This window comes from Notamacropus eugenii, chromosome 1, assembly GCF_028372415.1.
Source record: "Notamacropus eugenii isolate mMacEug1 chromosome 1, mMacEug1.pri_v2, whole genome shotgun sequence".
Classification (NCBI taxonomy): Eukaryota; Metazoa; Chordata; class Mammalia; order Diprotodontia; family Macropodidae; genus Notamacropus; species Notamacropus eugenii.
Window position 1 is genome coordinate 199218882 of NC_092872.1, and position 10490 is coordinate 199229371.

Genomic DNA, 10490 nt, shown 5'->3' on the forward strand with positions numbered 1-10490 from the left:
TTCTGGGTAGTAGACAATGCTCTCATGCTTTCCCAGTCACCAGTGGAGTGAAACAAGGCTGTGTGCTTGCTCCCATGCTATTTAGCATGATGTTTTCAGCCAAATTGTCAAATGCTTTCAATGAGGATGAACATGGCATCAAGGTCAGCTACCACACTGATAGTAAATTCTTCAATTTGATAAGGCTATAAGCCAAGACTAAAATGGAGGGAGTGATAGTGCGTGAATGCAGCCTCCGAAGCTGAGATGCAACAAAGTATGGATCAATTCTCTGCTGCTTGTGCCAATTTCGGCATAACAATTAACACCAAAAAAACACAGGTGCTCCATCAGCCACCACCACACCATCCGTATGTGGAACCATCAGTTACAGCAAATGGAGAAGTTTTGAATGCTGTGGATAAGTTCACCTACCTTGGAAGTGAACTTTCCAGTGATGTACACATTGATAATGAGGTTGGCGCATGCACTGCCAGAGCTAGATCAGTGTTTAGGAGGCTCCAAAGAAAAGTATGGGAGAGAAGAGATATTAGACTGACTACCAAATTGAAAGTCTACAGAGCCATTGTGCTCACCTCATTGTTGTATGCCTGGACAGACTACCAGTGCCGTGTCAGGAAACTGCATCTCTTCCATTTGAATTGTCTTAAGAAGATTCTGAAGATTGCCTGGCAGGATAAGATACTAGACACTGAGGTCCTTTCTCTAGCTGGACTGCCAAGCATTCAAACTATGCTTCAGAGAGCACAACTCCAACGGTCTGGCCACCATTGTTTGAATGCAAAATGTATGCCTGCCAAAAAGACTATTTTATGGAGTACTCATACAGGGCAAGTGTCCACATGGTGGTCAGAAGAAGTGATACAGGGACACTCTCAAAGTGTCTCAAGAACTTTGGTATTGATTATGTGACATGGGAGACACTGGCACAGGACCACTCATCATGGTGTGCCCACATCAGAAAGGGTCCTGTGCTCTGTGAGCAAAGCAGAATGTGCAAATTTAGTGTATCCACCCCCAAATGTTCACATGGACTATTTGTGCCTGACCTGTGCTAGAGCATTCCAAGCTCTTATTGGTCTGATCAGACACAGATACAATGAAACAACTTTAGCACAGTGATGTCATTTTGGTCATTTTAGTACAACAATCAACTGTGTCCCCACATCTCATCTTCAACCACTATTATGCACTGTCACCCATGCCTGAAGTCTTTCCAAATCTCTGTTTCTCAGATTCTTTCTTCAAGGCTCAGTTAAAGTATTACTTTTCCACCTATCCTTTCCTGATCTCTCTAGATGGAGAACTGTGCCTCCTCAGATTTTTATTAGCATATCTTTTGTTCCACCCTCATCATATAAGTGTATCAGACTTATTTATGAACCCATATTCCTGCCTTTTCTTCACTGAAATTCTACTCTGGTTCATCATCCTGGTGTGGATGATGATATACACCTGTATTCTGTCTACCAGGGCACAAAGTCTGGCAGGTACTAGCTACTGTGCTGAAAAGATCTGCAGTACAGGTCCCATGATGGACCTTATGTCTGTTGCCTGAGGATTAGCTTAACTAAATTCAGAAAGGCTAAGCAGGTTGGTTTATCTAGTTGGACTCAGGGTGATGAATTTTTCAGCTTTAGCACCCACTTAAAGACCATTTATTAAATTGTAGAATCCAAGAAGGAGAATGACATGACAAAAAAAAAGGATGGAGTGATAGGTCAGGCTTTATTGCAGTAAGCACAAATTTTGTGCTTTAATCAATAGACATTAGGGAACTCCCAGAGAATTTTAAAAGAGGAGAGTGACATGAACAAGACTAATGCATTATAAGATAGATGACTGTCATCAGACATTATCTTTGTGGGGAAGATAAACTCTGTAAGTTGATTTTGGCTATTACTGACGTGGATGAAGATTTCAGGGATTTTTAGGGGAAGGGGAGGACATAGCCTAATAGAGCTGGTTGCTTTTGTTTAGGCACTGTTCTCTGTCAAATGGAAAACAGTTAAATTCCACCTCTTAAATCTGTCCCTTGTGTTTTTGAGATTTCGGTCTAATTTATGGCTTCACTTCTATCTTAAACATGGATTGCCTTTATTTATCTACTCTATTTCTTGCTTTCTCCCTTAATATAAATAAAGTTAGAACATTCTGTGATTCAAAAAAAATTCAATAAATCTCAGGCAAATAAACTAGTTCTTCTTGGTTACAGGCATTCTCATCATCTTCAATGAGGCATTAAATTATGAGTCTTAAGCCAAGTGAGGAAGCCAAATAGGTCAGTCAGCTCCTGAAGCTAGATTACCAGTAAAACCCGAGACCATAAATTTAGAGCTAGAAGAGATCTTAGTGGCCATTTGGGCAAATTTCCTCTCTTTATATATGAAGAAAGTAAGACTGTGTGAATTTAAGTGATACAGTCAAAGTCCCAAGTAGCAAAACAAGCATTTGAAGCCTGGCCCTTTGACTCCAAAATCATTGTGGTTTTTTTCTCTAGTAACATGAGGATGAGCTCTTACTGGTTATCTCTATTAATGACAGAGCTCTGAGACCAAAGGGTTGTTGTGAATTCATGGAATTCCAAAGTTCAGAGTGACCTTAACAGTCCTTCTAGGCCAACCTGTACCTGAAGGAGAATCTTGTAAAGTGACTTATCCCACCTCCATTTGAATACCTCCAGTGACCTGGAACTCCCTGTTTTCTTAGGCCAACCTATTCCATTTGTGAACAGCCCTCCTTGTTAGGACATTTTCCCCTATCTTGAAACAAAATAAACATTCCTGTAATTTCTACCAATTGGTCTAGTTCTACCACTTGGAGCCAAACAGATTAAGTTGGACAAGTCTTCGATGAAAGCCCTTCAAACGTTTGAAGACAGAATAATGCTGTCTTCTTTTTTCCCCTCACGCCTTCTTCTCTGGTCTAAAAAACTCTAGTTTTTTTAGCTAATACCTACTGTGGTATAGTTTCTATTCCTCTACCATCCAGGCTGGATAATAACTTATCCAAGGTCCCGCAATGACTCAATATCTGATCCCAGGTTAGGATTGAGAGAACCAAAGCGCTGTTCTTTATTTGCTCAGACTACTAATCTGCGCCACTTGTTTACAAACAAAATGGACTACTACAGAGTCCCAGGCTCAGAACCTAGAAGAAACCTTACAAGGACCTTTCTCGATGGGTCACAATGTCCTGTTCCTAATTGTAAACTGAATGGTTACCCATCCAAACTAAACTTGAAGCCTTTCTCTGAAAAAAACAAAACAAAAACACAACCCTGGGCTTGTCCTACATTACCCAGTCCTACGAGGTGATTAATGGAATTACTGGTCATTAAAAATCAGCATCAAGCTTTAAAAAACATAGCCAGCAATGACTGACATTTTTCCTTGTAACTGAAAAGGAGATCAAAACTCATTCCAAAATGAAAAAGGATCTTAAAAAATCTGACTTCCTGCAACCTTCAAGGCAAATGTTTCCCCAGCATAAATAAAAGAAACACTGACCTTGTCCCCATTTACCAGAAAAGCAGAAAAATGTCTGAATCCTCTTTCTCTTTTTTTCTGAGAGAATTAAATAGAAAGACAAATGGAAAGATGTTACTAGTCTATATGTTTCTTTTCATATGAAGTACTTTTGTAATTGCAAATTGAATGACTTTTTCTCAATCATCCTTCTTGACCTCCCAGCAGACTTTGACCTGTCAATCACTTTCTTCTGGATATTTTCTCCTCTGCAGATTTTTGTGATTCTCCTCCTACCTGTCTGACCTCTTCTTCTCTACTTCCTTTACTTGATCTTTATCCAGGTCATACTGACCAATCATCAGAGGCTCTCTCTCAGGCCTTCTCTTCTTTGGCCATACTATTTTGCTTGATGGATTCATTTATCATCTCCATAAAGATGATTCTTAGATCCACTTATTCAGCCCTTCTCTCTTGAGTTCCAGTCACCCCATACCAAACGGCTTCTTGAACCCCTCAAACTGGATGTTCCATCTGTGATGTTTAAAAAGTTTGAGAGACGTAGTTTTTGTGTAATTAATCATCTTATTAATAATGCTAAAATTCTATTAATAAAAGAGGTCAGTGGCACTCCCAAAGACAATCATGGAGGTGGGCTCATGGCTTATATGCCCTTGGAAAAATGGATGTTCCAGAGGATGGTAATCAACTCTGATTGGTTAACAAATAATGAGATAGAATGAATATTACAGTGAGTGTTTGGGCCTAGTCTAATGAACTTTGATTTTTTCATTTACTTCTTAATTACCCCCCAGCCTAGGGCAATCTAATCAAAGAATTTATCCCCACCCAAACCTGAGTAGAACACAATGGGCAGGAATTCTCCTTAGATTCCTTGTGAGGTTGGGTGGGATCTGATTAAGATTGAGGAGAAAGTTAATTAAACCTTCAGAGACTGGATTTTTAAAATAAGGACTTTAGAAAAAAGGGAACTCTAGATCTCCCCAAATCTTTGGTTATTAATAATCATTTCTCTCACATAGACACTGCAAGCTCCACATATCCAAAACAACTCATTCCCTTCCCCCCTCCCCAAATTCCCCTCTTCCAGACTAACTACCTTATTACAGTCAAAGGCACCACTATCATCTGCCTAGTCATCAAGCTCAAAACCTAGGTATCATCCTCAGTTTTTAGCTTTCACTGATCCCAGATATCTAATTCATTGTCAAATCTCTTTAATTTCCACTTTTATAACATCTCTAATGCATATCTCCTTCACCTTCCACTCCCACTCACATTACCACCATGCGAGTGCAGGACATCATGTCACATTGGACTACTGCAGTAGTGTTTGGGGTTTGTCTTCCTGCATCAAGTCTTTCCTCATCCTGATCTATCTTCTATCCAGCTGCCATCGTGATCTTCCTAAAGGTGACATAATCATCTCTTACTCAATAAATTCCTATGGCTCCCTATTGCCTCCACAATCAAATATAAAATCCTCTGTTTGGCATTTAAAGCCTTTCAAAACCTGGCCTCTTCATGCTTTTCCAGGCTTACTTTTTAGTTCCCACTCGGTACTCTATGATCCAGCACTCTTGGCCTTCTTGTTTTGTACATGACATTTTATCTCCCAATTTCGTGTCTTTTTACACCTGTCCTCCATGCTTTGGAATATTTTCCTTCCTCACCTCCACTTTCTGGCTTCTTTAAGACTGGTCCTCTTTGAGAAAGAAGGACAAAAAGCAGGAACAACAATGAGCCTGCTTAAATGCTACCTTCTGCAAAAGGTGTTTTTTCACCCCCTCTCCACCAAAAGTGCTTTCCCTCTTGTTTGTGTAGTTGGTTGCTTGTTGGTTCCCCTGTTAGAATGTGAGTTTCTTGAAGGCAGGGACCATATTTTTCACTTTTGTATCCCAGCACTTATCATAGTGCCTGGTACATACCATAAAAGCTTGTTGACTGACTGGTGGTTGGGAATGCCGTAAGAATTGGTAAATCAGAGTTTTCACTAAGTTCTTCAATTTTTTTCTGCCTCAAAAAGCATTTAACTCTGTTCTTTACATGAAGGAGTACCAGAGGTATATAAGCACCAACTGCCTTTCTACACAGAAGAGAATTGATGGGTAAAAGGAGAGGAATATTTAATGATTCCCGCTGCTTACAGGATAACATCCACATTCCTCATTCTGGACCTCAAGGCCTTTCAAAAGCGGCTTCAGCTGGCTTCTTCCACATTATTCTTTACAATATGAACCCTTAGCTAAACTGATATCTACTCATCATGTTCTCATATCTACAAAACTTTGTGTTTTGTAGATCTGTACTTTTGTTCATGCCAATTCTCTCTGGGTTGGCCTCTTTCTACCCACATTTTGTCCATAAAGACTCAGCTGAAGAACTTTTTCTTCCATGAAATTTTCTTCCTCATCATCATAGATCAGAGTTCTCCTCTTCTAGATCTTGAGAGCATTTAACTGTTTGTAACACTCATGCAGCTCTTCTCATATAGATACCTAAGATATTTCTTCTTCAGTTGTCTTGAACTAATATTTAAATCTCATTATAGCCAAGTGTAGCACATACCTGCTATCCTTTTACTAGCAGGGCTGAGGCTGGTGGATCCCTTGAGCTCAGAAGCTAAAGCAGCTACTTACCTGAGCAGCCAGGTTTCGATTATTTAGTACTAGCAGGTTGAACCCCAGGACTGGGAACCACCAGATTGCTTAAGGAGATGTGTACAAACCCTGGGTGGAAACAGAGCAAGTTAAAGGTCCTGTGCTGATCAGAATAGGGTTAGACCCATGAGTGGCCCCTGCACGTCCCGTTTGGGCAAGATAGGGAGAACAAATCTTAAAAAAAAAACAACTATCTCATTGTATTGTTCATTAACTATTTCTTGTGTCTATCTTTTGTCTTTTCAACTAATCTGGTAGATCTGAGAGGGAAGAAAGAACCCACAACATCTAGAACACAACCTTGAACATAGTGGATTGGATTAATTTGTATTTTGGTAATTAACCATATGTTCCGTTATTTGTAATTTCCCATGTAACTGATTCAAGACCTCTCCCAGCACAAATACATGCCAGTGCATATGTAGAGCTTGTCTTTGCTATCAGAATTTAGTGTAACAACTCACTGTTGTGGCTAGGTGGCAGTCTATACAAAAGCAAATTTACAAATACTGAATGGAATATTTTGGTGAACTGCTTCTGTGTAAACCAGCAAGAACTCATTCTGATGACACATTACCCTGGAACACAATAAGATGGAGACTTTAAGCTTTAGTGAAAAGATCCTAATAAATGAGACACCATCTATACAGTGCTTTACTAAACTTAAAGAGCTATCTATATAAATGCTAACTTTGACGATGATGATGATGTTGAAGAAAACTATCCAAAACATTTCTCCTGTTCTTTCAGAACTCATGATTTTCATCATCCCTATCCTTCGCTCTGTCTTCCTGAGTTGCTGTGGTAGACAAAAAAAATGATCACCTGGTTTCCAGCCTTCTGGAGATGAGTATTTCATCATACAGTAAGATAAATTTTACACCATATGGTGTTTTATACAGTTGTCAAAAAAAAAGAGCAATCAGCAAAACATTACATGTCTAGAATTCCAAATGTAATCTCACAGCGAACATGCAATTAACTAGCTCAGAAATGAATCAGAAAGCAAATGCATTCTATTCTGGTTGGCTCATTTGTATGTTCAATAGCATTATAAATAGAGTGACCCCTCTTAAGAGAATATTCTGTGATGCTGGAAACCTTATTCTGGGATTTGAAAGGGTGTTACACTTAACACATGTAGGGATCAAGAAGGCTGGATATGTGAATCTTACTTAATGATCGGTGAGGCCTCTTGCTACATGTCCAGTTCATCAGTGAGTCACCCAGTTACAATGAATTCTTAGAATAGGCCTGCACAATTTGCAGCTAGCCTGCGGGCTGTTTGTCACTGGCAAGCGGAATACCAAAGGATTTTGGATGGCTGTAGGTTGGACCATAGGTTGTAGAGACCTGCATTAGAGAGTAGGGTGAGAGTACATCTGGCCTTCTCTTTCCATTGTGATGTGATTATTCCTTTCTTATTAGGATAATAAGCAACATTTCTATTATGTGTCCATCTTCATAGAAATGAAAATTGATTTTTGTCATCATTTGATAACAGCAATCATCAAAATAAAACATAAATGAGGACTTGGTTACCTTCTTAATCTTCCTTTCCTGGAAATATTTTGCTTAAGAAGACTGCTGAAAATAGTTTTGTTGTCTCCGAAATGACAAAATGTATTTTCTGATTCTTGCTGTGTAATTACAAGTCTGGTAATTTTTTTCCCCTCAATCAAATTCTATCAATTTTGAAACTACAATTCAGGATAGTGTAGTACAGTGGAAAGGGTTCTAGTTTAGGTCCTGGCCTTGCCATTTACTACTTACGCCACCTTGGACAAGTTATTTAATTTTTCTAGTTCTCAATTTCCTCAATTATAAAATGAGGATCTTTTGTCTCAAAGATCCCTTCTTCCTCTAAACGATTTATCAAATTAGATTTTTTTTTAAGAATTGAGAAGGATTTAAAGACTAGTCTAAGCCCCTCATTTTATAGCTGAATAAACCAAAGTCCAAAATCATGAAGTAGTTCACTCAAGGTCACACACAGAAGGGTATGCTAAAATTGAATATTAATGAGAAACCAGAAACTGGTAAAAGGACACATAAATTGTAAGTCAAAGAAAGGATAAGAAGAGAATATTCTGTAGGGAAACTCAGACATCTTGAAATAAGGCAATGATCCCCAATACTGTAATGTTTATGGTCTTGATCACAAAACTAATTAGTGTTTAGAAAAAGAGAAATCTCCACAATATAATTTACAGAATTACAGACTCTTAGCGTTTGAAGGAGGACTCAAGGGGTATTTCATCCCCTTGATATAACTGAACAAGAATCACCTGTATGACACATTGGACGAGTTCTTTTGAAGACCTTTGGTAAGGGGAATTTGAGGACCTCCAGAAACAATCCTTTCCATTCCATTGTTAGGAAGCTTTTACAAGAGCTATAACTAGATCTGGGACATCATCCCAGGGTAGAAAATTTAGATGGTATCAACAGCACAGTCCTGGTGCATGCTTCCTACCCTAATTCCTGCTATGCTTACAGATCCTCCAACAATTGGTTGGAGAATAGTAGAGAAACTTTATGGTTTCCCAGAATAGGCTTCCTTCCCCTTCCAATATCCTATGAGACTCCCCTCTCCAACAACTTTCATCCTTTGCTCTGGGACCAAGTAAAACAAATCTATTCCCTTTTTTAAAAGACAACCTTTCAAGTACTTGAAGACAGCTATCTTATTTCCCATATTTTCTCTTTTTCAAATATCTCCATTTTCTTCAAATGAAACTTTCCTGACATAATCTCAAGACCTTCCTAGTTATCCTCTTGTCATTTTCGATTTTTATCAATATCCTTCCTAAATGGAGGTAACTAGGTGTAGTAGTGGGAGTCAGGAAGACCTGAGTTCATCCTTAGACACTTACTAGCTATGTAATCTTGGACAGGTTACTCAATGTCTGTTTGTCAGTCTAGGTTTCCCCACCTGTAAAATGGGGATAATAATAGTTCCTTACTCCCAGGGTTGTTGTGAGAGTAAAATGAGTTAATATTGGAAAAGCACTTTGCAAACCTTAAGTCACTATATAAATGTTAGCTGTTATTGTTACCATTTTTGTCATTATTAAACACGGTGCCTGTAACTGAACACTGCTCTCCAGATGGTCTGATCCTAGCAAAGTACATCAGGACTTCTGCTTCCGTTGTTTTGAACGCCATGACTACTTTAATGTAGCTTTTCTTAGTAACTGAGCTAGGGCTAGAATTCACTTCTCCTAACTCTCAGTCCCAGACCGTTATTTTTTTGTTTGTTTTGTCTTTTACTATATCATACTGTATATACAACATCTTACTTGTATAATTTCTTTGGAGTATTTTGTTTATTTATTTTTTGCATTTCACTTATTCAGCCTGGATAGTAGATTCATTCATTCAACATTTAAAAATGCCAAATCTGTGTAGAGTGTTGTTGTGGGCATCGAACGACATTACAAAGTTTAGATAACATATGCCCCTGCTCTCATAGAGTTGATAGAATAGACAGAGGAGCAAGATACCAACACAGGTAACTAGAACACAAAATATTAAATAGTAATTATATTAGACACTTGTTAATTCAAGTGTTGCATGAGGTCCAAGAGGGAAGGTTGTCATCAATCAGAGTTGAGGTGGGTTGTGGAAAGATTTATGGAGGAGATGGAATTTGAAATGGGCTTTAATGGAAGGGCAGAACTTTAGCAGGTGAAAGTGAGGCTGAATAAGAAGGGCATTCCAGGCATGAGGAACAGCCTAAAGCTAAAAAGGTACATTGATTCAACACTGTGAAGGGCCTTGAATCCTCAAAGGAATCATGAGATCACAGAATTTCAGAGCTGGAAGGCACCTCAAAAGCCATCTAGACCAACCCTATGTAATGAACTTAAGAAAAGGGGTGAATAGAGGTGCCACAGACAGAAGTGAAATCAGAATAAGGAGCAAGTTGCCTTCTCGTGAAGTTTAAAGTGAAAGGGAAAAAGAAAAGTATGCTAAGCTTCAAGCATTTGACGGGAGATTGTTGCATTCTTGGTCTTTGTATCTCCAGTGCCCAGGACAATGCCTGGCACAAAAGAAGGGCTTCAATAAATGCTTGTTGATTGATTGATGGTTATTGGATGGGACAGAAGAATAAAAGGAAGGCTCTTCTAGAATTAGATGGATTTGAACATATTTTTTGCCACCAAAGAGGGGGCCAGTGGAAAAGGAAGGATTGCAGATTTCATAAGTTGAGGACTAGGAGGGGGGATGTAAAGAAGGATGACTGATAAATGTTGAATCTTGCATGGTCTACTTAATTTCCACTTTGGGTCTGTGATTAGTTTAACAAGTAGGTTGAATGAAGGGATGAGGCAGGTTT